The following is a 17315-nucleotide window of genomic DNA, read 5'->3' as shown; positions in this document are numbered from 1 at the left end:
GTTGTAAACTCTTTGATAGCGGCAGGGGACATTTCTTATTCATCTTTTTGATCTCCCAAGCTTAGTGAAGCACCAGCTACATGAAAGTACTCAAAGAATATTTGTAAAAAAAAAAAAAAAAAAAAAAAAAAGCAAATCTAAATGGAAGGATTCTTAGAGATCATTGAGCTTGGTGTTTGCCAGATTGTGAGACCTTATAAGCCTGGTGCACAAAGAAGATTCTAGGTGGTACACTTTTAAATATGAGTGACTCTGTTGTGAGAAGGGTTTTCCTCTTCCATCCTCTTTTAATCATTGCATTTAGTTCAAGGATGAGAATTTTGATTTGGGGCTGTATGTCACCTCGTTAACACTTGCCAATCTCCCTTCCCAGAACAGAGAGAGCAAGAGGCTCTAGCTAGATTTTCGTGATTTTTTTAAAAAAGAGGTACAATTAACATATAATATGTTAATTTCTGGTGTATGACATGATTTGCTATTTATATTTATTGTGAAATGATCATGATAAGTCTAGTTAACATCTCACCATGATGCTTTGTTTTTGCGGCAGTTTTTCTTTACCTTTTACAGTCCTTACCTTCTGTTACAGCTTTCCTATTCATGGCTGAGGTAGAAAGTTTCCTTCTTTTCAAATATATGTATTTAAGCACAAAACAAAAACACGTGGGTTCACTGAAGAGAAAGGTAAAGAAACAATAGTAAATGACATATGTGGATGTGGCAAAAAACCATGAAAGTGCTCAGGAATTGACCGAAGGCTGATTGCCATTCAACTAACTCAAACTTGTTCTTGAGCAGAGAAGAACCAGAGCCCAGGTGGAAGAGCCTTGAATGGTCTTTGGAACCGGCTGCGAGGGCTTTCCGTATAGTGCTCCTTCGGTATAGGTCTAGTTGTGGCACCTGTTCCTGTGGGAGAGAAGGAGACAGCCCCATTTTACAGTAAAAGAGACTTGAAGGATCACCTGGGGGCATTTTAGAAGCACATCCCCTGAATAAACTTGTCCTTCCGCAGAGCCTCTGTAGGCAGTGTGTTGTCTCTGGAATAGACATCTATCTGGGAATGGGGTGTGCTGGGACACCGCTGCCTCTGTGGTTTAGCTGCTATGGCAGCTTTGCTCATCGATGCCAAGGGAGGCTCTGCTCTTGCCTCGCCCCAGCTCACACAGCTCAGGTGGCTCCCCACCGACTTGCCAGGTGTGTTCTACTTCCTCAGCCTGGCACTCAGAGTCCTCACAGCCAGTTTGCTTTCCCACTGTCATCTCCTGTTGGTCCCCAAACCATCCAGCCATCCCACATCCCAGCCTTGCCCGCTGTGCATCAACCCTGAGGATGTTCCCTGCTGTCCTTCCCTCGTGCATTCCTTTCTAGGATTCCCTATTTTTGGAATGCCCTTCCTTCATCTCTGACATTTAAGAAGACTGTAATGATTCTTCCAAGTGGGTGTGATTTCTCTGCCCTCTACTCAAAGCGGGATCCATTCTTTGCTGAAAAGCCTACCCAAGTGTAATTCATGAAGTCCCATTCAAATGGATTATCTCATTTAATTGTCACAGAATATCTATGAGCTATAAGCCATCCTATTAGCAACAGGATTGTCATTTTATAGCTGAGGAAATTAAGGTACAGAGAGGTTAAGTAACTTGTCCAAGGTCACGTTACTGAGAAGCAACAAAGCCAGGGCTTAGACTCGGGCCTTTTGGAGTCCAGACCTCACGCTCTTTCCCAGAATTCCCTCCTGACCACCCTTGCTGCCTGCCATGTTCTGCCTTAGAGTTGGCTAAAGGAATTCTAGGAAGCTCTCTGCTTAACTTGTCTGGAGATGCAGCCCTGGTCAGGCATCCATCTGAGGTGAAGATAGAGCCAGTAGAAATGCCTTTTTCTCGCCGTCACTGGTTTAGGAAGCTGGGTGTGGCAAAGCTGTCTGTCTTACACCGGCTGGGGTTGTCCATGGGGTCACCGCACTAGCAGCTGTTGTGTCCTGATAAGAAAGCCATGGGGGGGGCACGAGGGTGTGTTCTTTCTGCTTTGATGCAGGGAGAGCTCCTGGCCCACGGAAGAGAAGATTCCAGCCTCAAAGAGAACAAGAGCTTGGCTCCTGTCCTTGGGCTGCGGCAGCAGCAGGCTTGCACAGACTGCTCCTGCCCAGGGACGTCGTAAATCGTTGGGCCATGGACTTGACAGCCAGAGTGATGTGATCAGAAAGCCAACAGGAGCCACGGCCAGGCCTTCGGTGATGGCTTCCTTCATGGTCCTCTCATCCATCATGCCAGACATAGTAGTCATTGGGACAGTCACCTTCTTTCCAAATGGGGACTCAGGGGTCAGACAGTCAAGTCCCAGGTGGGCAGGGAGCATTAACCCTTTCAAAGGAGTAATCCTTTCTCCCAGCGGAGCATTTCATAGGCATTATGTCCCTTACTGCACATTCACTTATTCCTTGAACAGACTGTGACAGCACCACCAGGTGCCAGGCATCTTTTTCTGACATCTGCTAAAGGAGAGGGAAGAAGAGTTCCCATTTTAGAGATTAGGGAATGGAAAGCAGAAGCTACAGAAAGCTCGCTAGTGTAGTCAAGGGCCTCACATTTCAGTTCCAGTTCAGTTGCTGTTATCATTTGAGTGATGTTAGGAAAACCACTTCAGTTATTCACCCACTGCTTTTCATGAATTATCTATCTTTAAATTTACTGTTTTAAAAAATGTTATACTTGTATATGATTGGAATTCAAATTTTCTAAAAGGTATAAACCCAAGTAAATCTCTTCCTCATCTCTCTTCTTGAACTCTAGCTCTTCCTTCTGAAGATGACAGCTCCTTTTCCGGAAAACATTTGTGTGTGAAAGTATGTGTGTGTGTGTGTGTGTGTGTGTGTGTGTGTGTGTTAAAAACAAATGGGAATATAGGATGCTGAGCCTTGCTGTTTTAACTAAACATTATATCTTGTAAATCTTTCTATGTCAGCAAGATAGATCTAACTCATTGTTTTTAAAGGTTATTTATTATTACACTGCAGGGATATACAATTAATGATTTGACCAGTTTGCTATTTATAGATACTTGTTTTATTTTTTTCTTTTCTTGCTGTTTCATAAACAACGCCGCATTGAATGTCCTCATACATATCTCTTGGCATACTTTTGAGTAAATTCCTAGCAAAGAAACAGCTGAGTCAAAAGGTAAGTGAATTTTAATTTTTGAGAGCTGTTGCTACATTGTTTTCCAAAGTTTGCCCTGATTAATATTCCAACCAACAGTGTTAGAGGCCTATTCTTACATCTTCCCTTTTTCTTGGTCATTTTTTTGGGCCAACCTTATAAAACTTATTTTAGAATAGAAAAGCAGAACCTTATTACCTCTGAAATCCCCCTTTCAATTTGTATATTTGTTGTGGTTGCCTTCTGAGCTGTTACATATGTTCTATTAATGTTTGGCTTGTTTTTTTAAAAATTACATATGAAGCTAGAGAAAACATAATTGTTCATATGTGTAATAGCAAAGATTTATTTTTTTTAAAATTTATGTAACATGATAAGAAGAAAAGGTGAGTCCATATATGCAAACTTCTCTGTTATCCAAAGCAGTAATAGCCCGACTGTGTGAGGACAAAAGGGAGAGCATGGGGCCAGCGTGTCAGGGGTACTCGTCAAGAGTAAGTTCCTAGGGCACTTAGTTATGCTACCAGGGTTTGGCATGTGCAGGTCCTCATCCTCTGTAAGCTCCTAGAAGCAATGTTCAAGCCTCTTTTGGTGCTTGTCCTTACAGAGCTCATTCAGAAATGATCAGAGCCCAGGGATTGTTTGGACAGACATGTGTATGAGCAGGGTGCAATAAACAAAAACTCTGTAAGTTTGTAAACTGTTCAAAGATCTAATTCTTGTGTCAGTGCTGGTAACCTCGAGCCCCACCCCAGCACCCCCTCCCCCCGGCCCTGCGCCAGGGTGATTCTGGGCACATCGTTTCACTCCTATGGGTCTCAGATAATATTACCTGCAAAGGAGAATTAGAGATTTGACTGGATCAGCTGCATTATTTGAAGTGCTATATGTGACCCACTAATGTACCATAGCGTGATTTTTCTGTTTACTTTTATTTTTAATATAGTTTTTAATTTTAAATCAAAATTTATAGTCAAATAATTATATCAAGTTTATTACAAAAGACATACCACCATGCCCAATAATTTTACGTATTTTTAGCTATTCAGAAATATATATCTCAAAGTAACATGTATATAGGGCCTCCCCCCCCATTTAGAACTATCTTTTAATATCGCACTATGGAAGATAAAAAGTTACCTGTCACCCCGAACACCACCCTCGATGCACACACACACATTTTCCATTCCTCTACTCCCTAATGCAGTTACGGTGTAGTTAGTTGTGTGACTGTTCCGAGTTTACATTATATAAGTATTATTCGCTGCTAAGCCATGTAGAATACTGTGATGACTTTTCCTTTTCTCTCTAATTTTCTGTTTTCTGTGGAGCTAATGAATTCTCTCTTTTATTAGTTTAGTTTTTTAAGATGTAATTTTTCCAAAATTTGTGCCCAGGTGCCATACCCTGTCCTCCTTTGCTTGTCACAATCTCTTCTCATTATGTTTACCCATATTAGGTATTCTTCCTTTTTTAAAAAATATTTTATTTATTTATTTGAGAGAGAGATAGCAAGAGAGAACAGAGCAGGAGGGAGGGGCAGAGGGAGAAGCAGGCTGTCTGCTGAACAGGGACCCCAATTCGGGACTTGATCCCAGGACCTGAGCCAAAGGCAGACACTTAACTGACTGAGCCACCCAGGCTCCCCTTATTCTTCCTAGTTAAATATTTTTGGAGACATCACTCTTAGAAACTTCTGACTTGCTTTTGCCTGGATGGTATTCTCTGAGTCTGCTATATCGCTCTCACTCTGGGGTTTTCATCGTGAGTTGTTCCTTCCCTTCTTTCTCACATTGAGTCCCGTGTCCTCCTCTTTCTGGTTTTACTCCCATATTTTCGTGAAGCACTTCATTCAACACTTTCTTACAAAGGATGCACAGGATGAAAATTAATTTACGTATCTGAAAATACCTCTAATTCATCTCTATAGTTATTTGACATTTTGGTTTGGTATAGAATTCTAGATTGGAAATTACTTTTCCTTATGATTTTGAAGGCATTGTTTCACTTTCTTTAAGCTTTTAGGTTTGCTATTGACAAATCTGGAACTTATCTGCTTATTGATTCCTAGTAGATAACCTGTTTTGTTTTGTTTTTTTTCTTTTTCTCTGTGGATCTCTCAGATCTTTATTCCCAGCATTCTATTGATATTCCTTGGTTTAGCAGTAATTTCACCTCTTGTGCTGGGTTTTTTAGTGAGTCTTATAATCTGGAAACTCAGTTTTTTTGGTTGTGGGAAATTATACTGAATTTATTCTTGGATGATTTTCTCTCTACTATTTTTTCTTTTCTCTGTTCCTAGAACCCCTCTTATATAGATGCTGCATCTTCTGGAGGGATTCCCTGTTTTTCTTATATTGTCTTCCCTGTTTTTCTTTTTGTCTTTTTGCTCCTTTGTTTGGGAGATGTCTTCAGCTTCATCTTTGAGTTCTTTCTTTAGCTTTTCATTTCTCTTACCAGAGTTTGACTTTCTAAGAGTTCTTTCATGTTTCCTAATTCTACCTTGAATAACATTGTGTTTTCCCTTTATGGATGCTTATCTTCCCTCCTCTTTTTCACAATATTAATGGCAGGCAGTGATGGTGATTGTTTAAGGTCTCATTTTCCTGAATAGTCTCTGTGGCACCAAGTTGCTTTTTTTCCTTATTTGTTTGCTGTCTTGTTGAGTGTCATTCATTTTAAAGGCTTTATTTAGATACTTAGTCATTGCTAGCTATGTGGTCATATTTAAGGATGGGAACCAAAAAATGAATAGAAAGCCTCGTGTGTGTGTGTACACTTGCAATGTAAGGTTGCAGGTTGGGCTACTTTATGAGAAGTCCTGGTCTTGGTTTTTTCAAGCCTTTTGTTCTTGAGCTGGTTAGATTCCTCATGTAAGTTTCTTCCAAAATCTTGCTTGGAAAACATGACTGTCATTGTTTTGGTAGTCCAATTGGAGAGTAAGAGCTGGAAGTCACAGCATTTAGACTGTAACTATTTGCTTAGTACCCTTGCTTTGAGTATAATACCCTCTTTCTCATTTCTTCCGGTGCCTGCATAGTCAGAAATCTTGAGTTTATTCATTCCTCACAATGAATTTCTAGTTTTCTCTCAGGATCAGTTAGGGGTAGTTTCCCCACTATGCAGATTTGGGAGAAAATCTGGAAGCCTGTTTTTTAAACCCTCTATAATGGAAAGTTTCCAACATAAACCAAAATGGAGGGAAGAATATAACAACCTCCCATCTTCCCAACACCCAGCTTCAATACTTGTCAGTATTTTTTCAATTTCAATACTTCAGACATACTTATAGCTCACCATCCTATATTTGGTCCTGCCTTCCCCCTCTTTCTAGAGGTCCTGGTACTACCAGTCCCTGAGCTTTCTGGAGTTTCTTTAGTACAAACTGGGTTGCTTTCTGTGTTTTGTTTCCCTGCACAACCACCTTAGAATTCTGCTGGTGTAGTTTTGCTAGTGCAGTTTCACTTTTATTTCTGCTTTACTAGGTTTTTATCCTTGCTCCCCTCCATGTTTGGTCTCTTCGCCACACTGAAGTTTTAGTTCCCCCGTACAGATCACACCCTCTTTGACAGCTGAGATGTTAGATACCCTCCACCTGGAGCCTTCCTTCCCCACCTCCTTGATGGGCTCATATGTTGCATCTCATTGCAGCCTTCATGTTCTCCCAGAAACTCCCCTGGCCCCCCAGTTATGGGCTCATGGCCCCTTCTCCTTCTCCTTTCCCTTCCACTTTAGCCCAGTAAAGTGATTCTCTTTACTGCACTGGGAATGCTGGTCTCCCTCTTTAGACAGTGAGTTTTGGGAAGACAGGTATATCTTCCAGTGCAAATTTTATATGCAGCAAGGCGTTATTAGGTATGTACCATATGCTGGAAATACCTGAGTGTTAATTCTCAGATGTAGGCGCTATTATCATCCCCACTTTATAGATGAGAAAATAAGGTGCTGTTTGTTATTCAGTAAGTTGGCCAGGTTCACATCACTAGTAGGTAGAGGAGGAGCCAGGAATAGAATCGAGGCTGTCTGCTTCCAGAACCTGCCAGGCAAAGGGTATTTCAGACCCAGTTGTAGAATAAATGTGCACACAAAGGTGTGATTGAACTGATCAGGCAGGCCCAGTGCAGCAAGGAGGTTAGGAAGCCCCATGTGACATCCTCACCAAAAACAGTTCTGTCTTACCCTGCAGCGCTGGATATTTCCACTCTGTGATAAAAGGATTGAAGGTCATTGCTATTCATAATTGCAAATATTCATCTGCAGCCTGCCCTCTGGATGCCCAAAGAAGAGACCTTCGGAATCACAACATAGTAGTGTTGTGAGTTAGCATATGAGTAGAGTCTGTCCTCTCAAGAGTCTAGCAGAGTGCCTGGCATTTAATAGGTTTTCAGTATATGTTGAGGGTTGCAATAAATCAGTCAATATGTCAAATCAATTGAATAATCTATCCTTCAGTCTCTAAGTGCCAAGTTAAAAGGCATTGTCGTCTACCTCATACCTGGGAAATAAACGTTAAAAAAGTTATAAGTTCAGATTTTCTCTCTATCCTCCTGTTCCTGTTTAGTATCTACTCTTCCTTGTCCTGGTACCAGCCTCAAATATCTAGAACACTAATGCTGTCCATCCTGTGCCCTGCCCATTTCCTCAGGATAATTTCCCTGAAATATCTTCTCTGCATTATCAACTAGTCAACTAGTATTTATTTATTTAAAAAAATGTCTATAGAGTACCTACTAAAGGCTAGGAGTTGAGTGGTGAGAAAAAATAGCTGTGATTCATGGGGATCATCAAGTTCTTGAATTTCTGTTGTGTGCTTTGTCCTGGGCTTGGCTTTGTAAGATATTCAAAGAGGCAAAAGAACGTCTGTGCCCTTCAGGAACTTTTAGTCTGGATGAGAAAGCAGAACAGGCACACACACAAAATTAGAGCACAGGTAGGAATTAAACTGTAGGAGACTGCATAGTGCAGTGGGCTCTCCCAGAAGGGAGATAGCGATGTGAGGTAGGGGTTAGCATGTACCACAGGAATGTGTAGAAGATGATTAAGGATGGGGAATCCAAGTCTAAAGGGTTTCTTTATAACTGTCTAACTTTTCCAGTAGACTTTCAAGACCTTACCTACTTGGGTTACACTGTATCACCAATGCCTAAGACAGTACTCAATAAATAGTTGTGGAGTGAATGAGTGAATGAGTTTTAGGGAAGAGGAGGAAATGAAGGTAGATGGATGAGAGATCCAGAGCATGGGCTGTACTTTTCTCTCCTGAGGATATTGTTATGTTGTCCCAGATAAATTTTAGATAAATAGTATATTTTCCCATAAACTAACCTTTAAAAATCCCTTTCTGCCTTCAGAACCTTTGGTTCTGTGATTCTTATCCCTGCAGAAATGCTAATTGTTGGTAATGGCTTAATGTTGGATTCCTCCTGGAGCTATTTACATTTTAACACTGGACTCCAAAGATGCCTGCATTCCTAACTGGAGGAATTTCAGGCACTTAGACAGAACCAGGGGTGGGAGAGATATTTATAGACTGCAAGGGATGTGTCCCTGAGTGTTAGCTTACATGGTGTTCTCTGCTCTATCTACCCATAAGGGTGACTCTGGAAGAATGGTTTTGGCAGCCACTTTACCTCAGGGAAAGTGGGAACTTTATAAGTTTTTCCAGTTTCCTCTTCCTCTCTCCTGTCTTCCCTCCCCTTCCTTCTCCCTTCCTTCCTCCCTTTCTTTTCCTCTTATTCCTTTGTCTCTGAGTCAGCCAATGGGCATCTCATCTACTCAACCTTGTGGCCTCCCTACGTTATGTTTCCATAACTTGTCTGCCAGCTCTGATTTCCATCAGGGAAGGGCTTCTCCCCTAGCTCCTGGTTGCCAAGTGAGTCCCCAGGCTTATAAGAGAACAACTGGGCAGGTGGTCCTTTGTAAGTGTGTGTGTGTGTGTGTGTGTGTGTGTGTAAGAACACAGGCACAGGGGTGATATGGGGTGAGGAGAGAGAAAGAAGGAGATGTGGGATATAAATGGATAGATATATCAGTTGATTGATTGTCAAATTAATAATAATTTAGATCAGGGATTTGGGCTCTGTTGTATTAGGTCTCATCAATGTTTAAAACAACTTTCAGACCTCACTGGTCTTAGTGTATCATTCCTAGTGTATCTTCCCATGTTTCCTTTTACCATGAGCCATGAATGTCCACCATGGTCCCGAATGGGATCTCCACTTCTGCCATGTGCTTTAATTCATGCTGTTCTTTTCATTTGACATGCCCTCTCTGCCCTGATCTCTATATTATCAAATCCCACCTAGGGAGCTCTGATACCTTTTCTCATCCCCTCTTTTAGTAGAAACCTGAATCAACGGAAGAATAATCTACGCAAGAATCTGAAGAGAGAGGTTCTAGGCAGAGGAAGAGCAAAAGGGAAAGGTTCTGAATCTGGAACCTGCTAGGTGGACTTATAGACCAGCACAGAGACCGATGTTTGATTCATCTTTGTATTGCCATTGACAATGATAACATTTGGTTGAATGAATCAGTGTTATTTCAATGTTTTCAGAGTTGAGTTCTGAGTGAGAAAGAAGACATTTATTTGGTACTGCTGGGGCTCCAAGTATTCCTCATACCTTTTCTTCCTTATTCTTAAAATATCACAATGAGTTAAATGTTATTCCCATTGTAGAGAAGGGGTAACTGAGGCCCAGTGGGGTTTAATGACTTAGTCGAGGTTACAGAGGCAGTAAGTGTTGAGGGGGCGATTCTCTTTGGTGGCAAAGTCAACAAGCTAGCCTTTTGTTATGTCATTTCCTTTGTTGCTTATATGTGGATTAAGACTCCGTCTGGTCCTTCAGCGTGCAGCAGAGATGACCTCAGTTTGCTGATGGCATTCTTAAAATCCACAGTTGCTTCTAGCAGACATCATCTCGAAATATAGGAAGTGTCAATCTGTGGGTGCATTGCCCAGCTTTCGAGCCCTCTTCCTTCACCAGCCCTCATCTTAGACTCTCCACCTGTCCCTAAGACTTTGCACTTGGGGGTGGGGAGGAAAGAAGAACAATGACCAGGGGACTAAGAGGCTTGGGTTCAAGCCCTGCTCAGCTACTTGTTTTTTTGTTTTGTTTTGTTTTGTTTTTTACTGTTCTGAGCCCCTTAAACTCTCTGGGCCTCAGTTTCCTTTCTGCAAGGCAGTTGCCCTATCTAGTTATATAATAAAAATATATTAATCACAGTAATATTCACAACTGCCACTTTTTGAGCAGTTACTGTGCAGATATTATTTTGCTAAACATTATGACAGATTTATAAGATAGGGATGATCAGTATCTACCCCATTTAACAGATAGAGCGACACTGGGGTTAAGTGACTTATTCAAGGTTATCTAGGTGCTGCCAATTAGAATAAAGATTCAGATCCTTACCACCACCTCCAAGGCCCAGCATTATTTCCCTTTAAACCACTGCCCCTCCACCCCATGCCCCATACATCACTTTCTGTGCCTCAGCCACATTAGCCTTCCCATTATTCTCCAATATGTTGTGCTTTTTTTCCACTGGGCTTTTGTTTGAACAGGCTACTTACAGTAGATGTAATATCTCCCTTCCTCTTCTGCCTGCTTAAAACTCCCTACTCAGTCTCCAGATATTAGTTCAACTCTCATCTCCTAAGGAAGTCTGTGAAGGTTTATAAAAATAAGCCCTTACATTTTTTGACATCTTTTCCATTGAGAGGAGAAGGCTATATCCCTGCTCATGGATCTGGGCAGTTTGCTGGCTACTTTGACCAAGAGCAAGGTGGAAGTGATGCTATGTAACTTCTGGGGCGGGGGGAGGTCATACAATACCATGCCGTTTCTACCTTGTTCATTGGAACAGTTGTCCTTGGAGCCCTGAGCCACCTCACAAGAACTCCACCTTTCCTGAGGCTCTGTGCTGCCAAAGCCATGCATTGGTGCTCTCCGGTCGGCAGCCAGCTGAGCGCCCATCAACCTGCAGCCTTGTCAGTAACCCATCTTAAATACCCAGCTCGGACCTTCAGATGACTGCAGGCTTAGCTGATATCTGATTGAAACCCTATGAGAGACACCAACAGAGAATTCCCAGCTAAGCCTTTCCAGGTTATCTGATGCACGAATTATGACCGAAATAAGATGATTGTCTTAAGCTAGTTAGTTTTGTGGTCATTTATTCTGTGGAAATAAACTTGAACAAAGTTTTCCATGGGTACTGCCTCCCCCTTTTGTAACCAACCTGGGTCAATTTCCTTGTTCTGTATTCTTCTATAACCAAATTCCTTTTTTCAGAGCACTTTTCTGAGTTTGCAGTTATATGCTCATTGGCATAATGATTTGGTCACCTGTCTCCCCCACTAGACTGGCTTCATGAAAAAAAAGAGTTGTAGTTGTTTTTGCTTGATTTTTGTATCAGGTAGGAGTGAATTTGGCTACAAGTAATGGTGTAGTGGGTGGTTCCTGGCAGTGGTTCCCACCGCTTCGGTCTTGTTACCCTCAGATGTAGAGGTAGGTGGCTGTTAGTATTAGTTTAGATGCTCAGACTCTCAAGAACCCAGAAATGTTCCCCCTTATTTTTGGCCATATTCAACTGCTTGTGTGTTCCTTCTCATGCGTATCCCTCACTGTTGCAAGATTGATGCCTTAGCTCCAGATATTATATCTTTACTCAACACCCCAATAAACAGGAAGTAATAAGACAGAGAAAAGGGATTTTTCCTCAGGCAGATCTATTTTTTTCCCAGAAAGAAGGTTTCCATCAGACATCTCTTGACGTCACATTGCTCAGAACTGAGTCATGTGTTATGCAGAAAAGAGTTAACATAGCAGGCCGTAGGCTGCGACTTTTAGAAGAGCCCGCTTGCAAGCTTGGCCCAGGGCTGGCATCTGAGAACTTAGTATTTGACCCATTCCCTAATGGATGAGGGTGGTTTATGGCTCCAACACTGTTTGTACAAATCATGTAATTAACGTTTAACACCGGCTTTTCTTAGAGTATGGAATTTTGGTACATGGTAAGCAAAGAGCGCTGATATGAACAAACCCCAGTAAAAACCTTGGATTTTGGGTTCAAATGGGCTTTTCTAGGTGGAAACATTGCAGACATGTTACTGATTTTTTTTTTTTAAATTGCTGGTGAATGGAGCACATTCATGTGTCCTCTTATCAGAGGGAGATAGCAGAACATAACCTGTGCGTGGATTTGGCCAGATTCCACCTTTGCGTCTTTTCCCCTTGCTGATCCTATTGTGTATCTTTTTGCTGTAATAAGGTTTAGCCATCGAATGTTTGCATGGTCTTTGAGAGCCCCAGAGCATGTGCTCACTGTGAGACACATAACAATCAAAGGAAGGATGACAATGACTAGTACAGATCAGCACAATTTACTGTTTTGTCCTAGGAAGGGACCTACTGCCCCCCTCCCCCAACCCCTGAACCTGAACACATATTTGAAATTCTGGGATTGATTGGGAGGGAGAATATGTATGTATGTTGGAGAGTGATGTTAAAGAACAGAAATAGAATAGACTAGAAAGTGTACATAGAAAGTGTATGGTATATACATTTTGGAAGAGGGGGAGGAAGAATGAACTGAACAGAGCCAGATTTTGGCTTCACACATCATTTATTCAAAAGCTCAGATCTGAATATTATGTCATATTGCCACTCCCTTTGTCCTCTTAGAGCCCTGCTGGAGGCGTCACATAAGAGGGCTTTCAGAAAGACCGCATGCTGTACAGCCGGGAATGTTCTCTGTCAGTCTCCATGCACGAGGCTCATGGCAAACTTGCTTTGTCTCCTTGGAAAATGGGTAAAGTGGCCCCTACTTCCTCTCCATCTGGTGTTGTGTCTGGAGTGGATTGATTTGTATGGGATTTTAGTCTGTTTCCTTAAATGATTCCTGCATCAGCCAAAATAATTTCATTTTGAGAATCTTTGCTTTTAGCTTTTTAAATAGCTGGTTCTTCAAGAAAACACACAAACCAACCTGAGAACTTGCAGGTTGGGTTTTCTGTCTTGTGCTGAGGGGAGTGAGGTGGGCTGTCACCCAGGGGGGGACTTTCTGTAAGTGACAGATACTGCTCTGCACTGGGCACTCACAGGAGGGTCGCATGGCTCTTCCACTTCATTTGGTGTCGTCTCTGTCAACAATTTTTTTCTGTGTATGAAATAAAAACATATCATTTTTGATTCACAGAATATCAATTCCAAGAATTGGTTGACCTTTGGGGCGCCTGGGTAGCGCAGTCGTTAAAGCGTCTGCCTTCGGCTCAGGGCGTGATCCTGGCGTTCTGGGATCGAGTCTCACATCAGGCTCCTCCGCTGGGAGCCTGCTTCTTCCTCTCCCACTCCCCCTGCTGTGTTCCCTCTCTCACTGGCTGTCTCTCTGTCACATAAATAAATAAAATCTTTAAAAAAAAAAAAAAAAGAATTGGTTGACCTTAGATTAAACCCATCCAAGACCCTAATTTTGCTGATGGAGAAACTAGGATCTAGAGAAGGGAAGGGGCTTGTCTAATGTCACCAGAAAAATAAGTGTCAGAGCCACAGCAAAGAACCAGTTCTGCTGACTCTCAGCTAATGTGCTTTTCCTTGTATCTCAGGGATCACCAATGGCAGAGGGGACTAACAATATTCCTTTAAGTTCATATAGATCCTTATGACTTTTCAAATTTTCAGAGCTGTGTCTTTGTTTTAATAGTAAGGAAACAGGTGTAAGGTGTTTGAGGGAGTTACTAGGATTTGAGCCTTGTTCTAATGGACTTTTTGCTTTTTATACTACTCTGGATAGGAGAGTTGTAGCAATGAGGACAGCAGTTACTATGGCTGTTGCTCTTAGAAGGCTGTTGGCTACAATGAACAAAAACTGCACTAAAATTCATTTAACTAATAGTGACATATTTTCTCATCTAGCAGGAGCAAGCAGTCTGGGAATAGGACAGGTCCAGGGTTGGGAAGAATTTGGTGTCCTGATGACATCACCACTAACCCCAGGTTTCTTCTGTCTTTTTGCTCTGCCATACTTGGTCTCTAAGCAGGTTTTCCTCATGGGCACAGGATGGCTTGAATTAGCATAAAACTCTAATGAGCAAGAGGCTTCCAGATATCTCTTTTGCGTAGTGTTTGTTTGTTTGTTTGTTTGTTTGTTTGTTTGTTTTAGGAAGGAAAACTTCTCAGAAGTGACCCAGAAAAATTCTTCTCAGGTCTCAATAGCCATGAGTGGGTCACATGCCATTTACACATGCAATCACTGGCAAGGAGAAAAGGCCACACCACGGAGCCCCGTCAAGATGCATTCCCTGGGACAGTGGGGCACCACTGACAAACATGTTCAGAGATGGGAAGTGACATGACCAAGTTCACACAGCTAGAAAGTGGCAGAGGAAGGAACAGAGTGCAGATGTGTCTGATGCTACAACCGATGTTCTGAACCACTGCGCAAGTCTAGTTTTCCATATTCGCTGTCCCCTCCATAGTACTACTTGCCAAATTCCAGCCCTCATGCCTAAGTCACTTTGGCTGGTGCTTGCAGGATCGTCTCCTTGCCAGGTCAATGTCAGCAATCAATCCTCATCTCCCGGGCGTGAAAACCAGCCGATTAGAACTGTAAGTAGGTGTTTAACAACACGGAGACAGCCAGAGCGTCAGTCAGCAGTTTTTCCCCTGGCGGCTGGACATTAGCAAATATGCTGAGAGAAGCACCCATGGTCCATGGCTGCTGGGAGGAGGGAGTGTCACCAGAGCAGGTGATTTGAGAAAAGTAGAATGACACGATGTCAGAGCTGAAAGGTCTCTTACACTCCGTCTGGTCCGGCTCCATCCCTGTAGTGATGGGCAAACAGGCCTGGAGGAGGGAAGGGATTGCTTAGGATCACACAGAAAAGCACTGATAGATCCAAGAGGAGAGCATGCCTGGATTTATCCAATGGTATTTCCAAAGTTTTTTGAAGTCTAACTCCATATACCACTGCCTTACAATTCTCACTCATGAGATCAGTTCTTTATTAAAATGACATCTGAAAAACAAAGGCTTTTTGGACTCTATTGTCCAGTCCAGTCTAGAGGTCTCCTGGTGATCTCCGGAGAGAAGTGCTCATTGATATGCATTTGCATGGGTTAATTGCTCCAGGTAAAGCCCTGCCAGGTTACTAGTCACAGACAGGCAGCCACCTGTAGCAAATCCCCACTCCTCTCCAACGTCTTCCTTTCCAGCCTCTCTGGTTTGATCATTCAGAACAAGTCCTGATACTGGAAAGATCTAAAGGCACGGGAACCTTGGGATCTCAAACCTTGAATGCAAATGTTTCCAGCTCGAGGAGAAAAAGTTAATCAGGTCAGAGTGCAGGAATTCCTTGTTACAATATGGGAGGGCTTGAGATTTCAACATTTCTAATAACATATATGTAGGTTTTAGGAAATCATAAGAATTTCAGCAGTATTTATTGAATGACCACAAAAGTAATAGTAGCAGCTGTTACTTACTGAGTCCTACTCTTGTGTCTAGCACTGTGCAGCATCCTTCACATTCATTTTTAACTCGAGTCTTCCCAATACATTTCTTATATTTATTTTTTTATGTCTCTCTCTCAAAACAAGAAAGTCTGATCCATAGTTGAAAGACCCTTTAATTTACTGCTATATTCTCAACTCCAACAGTGTCTGTCACATAGTTAGTAGGTGTTCAGTGAATATATACTGAATTAATAAAGTGACAGACTAGGTAGGTATGCTTGTTTTTCATTTTATAGGTATGACAACTGAGGCTTAGAGAAACTAATTTGTCCAAGGTAACTGTATCAGTTTTCCTTGGCTGCAATTAATATAAGAACAACTAATTCTTATTTAAACAAATGGGAGTGGTTTCTTCCTCAAACAAGAATTCTGGAGATGCTGTTGATACTGATTCCACTTCAATGATGTGGTTAAGGACCCAAGTTCTTCCTAACCTTTGGCTCTGCCTCTGCCATCTTCACTGTATTGGCTTTTCTTCTTTATGCTTGTTTACTCCTGGCCACAAGATGGTTATGACCTGAAGTGCTTGCTTCAGGCAGCGAGTCTGTGTTAAAGAAAGAAGCAAGCAGATGGGGGCAGCACCAGCCATGTGTATTTCTTTAATCATAAAAAGAAAAAGCCTTCTCAAAAGCCCCTGGCTGATTTCTACTTACATTTCATTGGCCAGAGTCATGTCACATGATTACCCTTAGCTGCAAGGGATCCTGAGGAAATGAGTATTTGTCTTTCTTTGGCCCTACAGAGGAGGTAAGCAAGGGAGGTAGGGATTAGAAATAAATGTATGTTAGGAACAAATGTCTTTACCATAGTCAGACAGATAGTAGTGGTGAAGCCAGAATTAGAACACAGATTTGCCTCTAAACTCCCTGTTCTTACTGACTTAGCTAATTTGACTTTTACTCCTGATCTCAATAGAAAATGATCAGCTTGGGACATCTGGTTCTATTCTGAGTCCTTGTTCTGTTATGAGTCCTAGTTTCTTTATCTGCAGATTGAAGGAATGGCCTAAGTGAAGTCTGTACATTCTACTGTTTATAAGGCTGTATGCTTTCATGTCTCAGTCTGGCTGATGACCGCTTTTAAAAGTCTTATTCAAAACCAAATCAAAATGAAAGTTACCATGTCAGTGGAGTAATGTATTTTCCAGGATCCAAATTTATAAAATAGAATTGATTTTTTCGTGTTTGTTTTCGTAGATGGTGGTGTGTGTGTTTGTATGTGTTCCTTTGAGATATCTGATTCAGTTTTAGATGGTGAATAAAGATTGATTTTTGTCTCTTGTGACCTGTAAAGCCCAATTATTGTTGAGGTTCCTATTTAAATAGTTCTTCTTTTATCCTTTCATTTTTTTTTTAAGATTTTATTTATTTATTTGACAGAGAGAGAGACAGCGAGAGAGGGAACACAAGCAGGGGGAGTGGGAGAGGAAGAAGCAGACTCATAGCGGAGGAGCCTGATGTGGGGCTCGATCTCACAACGCCGGGATCACGCTCTGAGCCGAAGGCAGATGCTCAGCCACTGTGCCACCCAGGCGCCCCTCTATCCTTTCATTTTTAACCTTCCTTAACAGCTCAGTCTGTGTAGTCTATATATTTCAGGGTTTGATTTTATTTATTTATTTATTTATTTATTTATTTATTTATTT

The 17315-nt window shown here is 41.8% G+C and overlaps 1 long non-coding RNA gene across 1 annotated transcript in view; it reads left to right on the top strand.

The window, feature by feature from the left end:
• The first annotated feature begins 2875 nt into the window (after positions 1–2875).
• The window catches only part of LOC103664568, an 88441-nt gene continuing 74001 nt past the window's right edge, over positions 2876–17315 (top strand). Inside the window, exon 1 of the long non-coding RNA XR_569075.1 lies at positions 2876–3176. This is a non-coding gene — a long non-coding RNA (uncharacterized LOC103664568). The remainder of the gene's footprint in view (positions 3177–17315) is intronic.

Source organism: Ursus maritimus, unplaced genomic scaffold (genome assembly GCF_017311325.1).
Source record: "Ursus maritimus isolate PB19 unplaced genomic scaffold, ASM1731132v1 scaffold_15, whole genome shotgun sequence".
Classification (NCBI taxonomy): domain Eukaryota; kingdom Metazoa; phylum Chordata; class Mammalia; order Carnivora; family Ursidae; genus Ursus; species Ursus maritimus.
The sequence above is the reverse complement of the archived record's forward strand: the minus strand, read 5'-3'. Positions and strand labels throughout refer to the sequence as shown.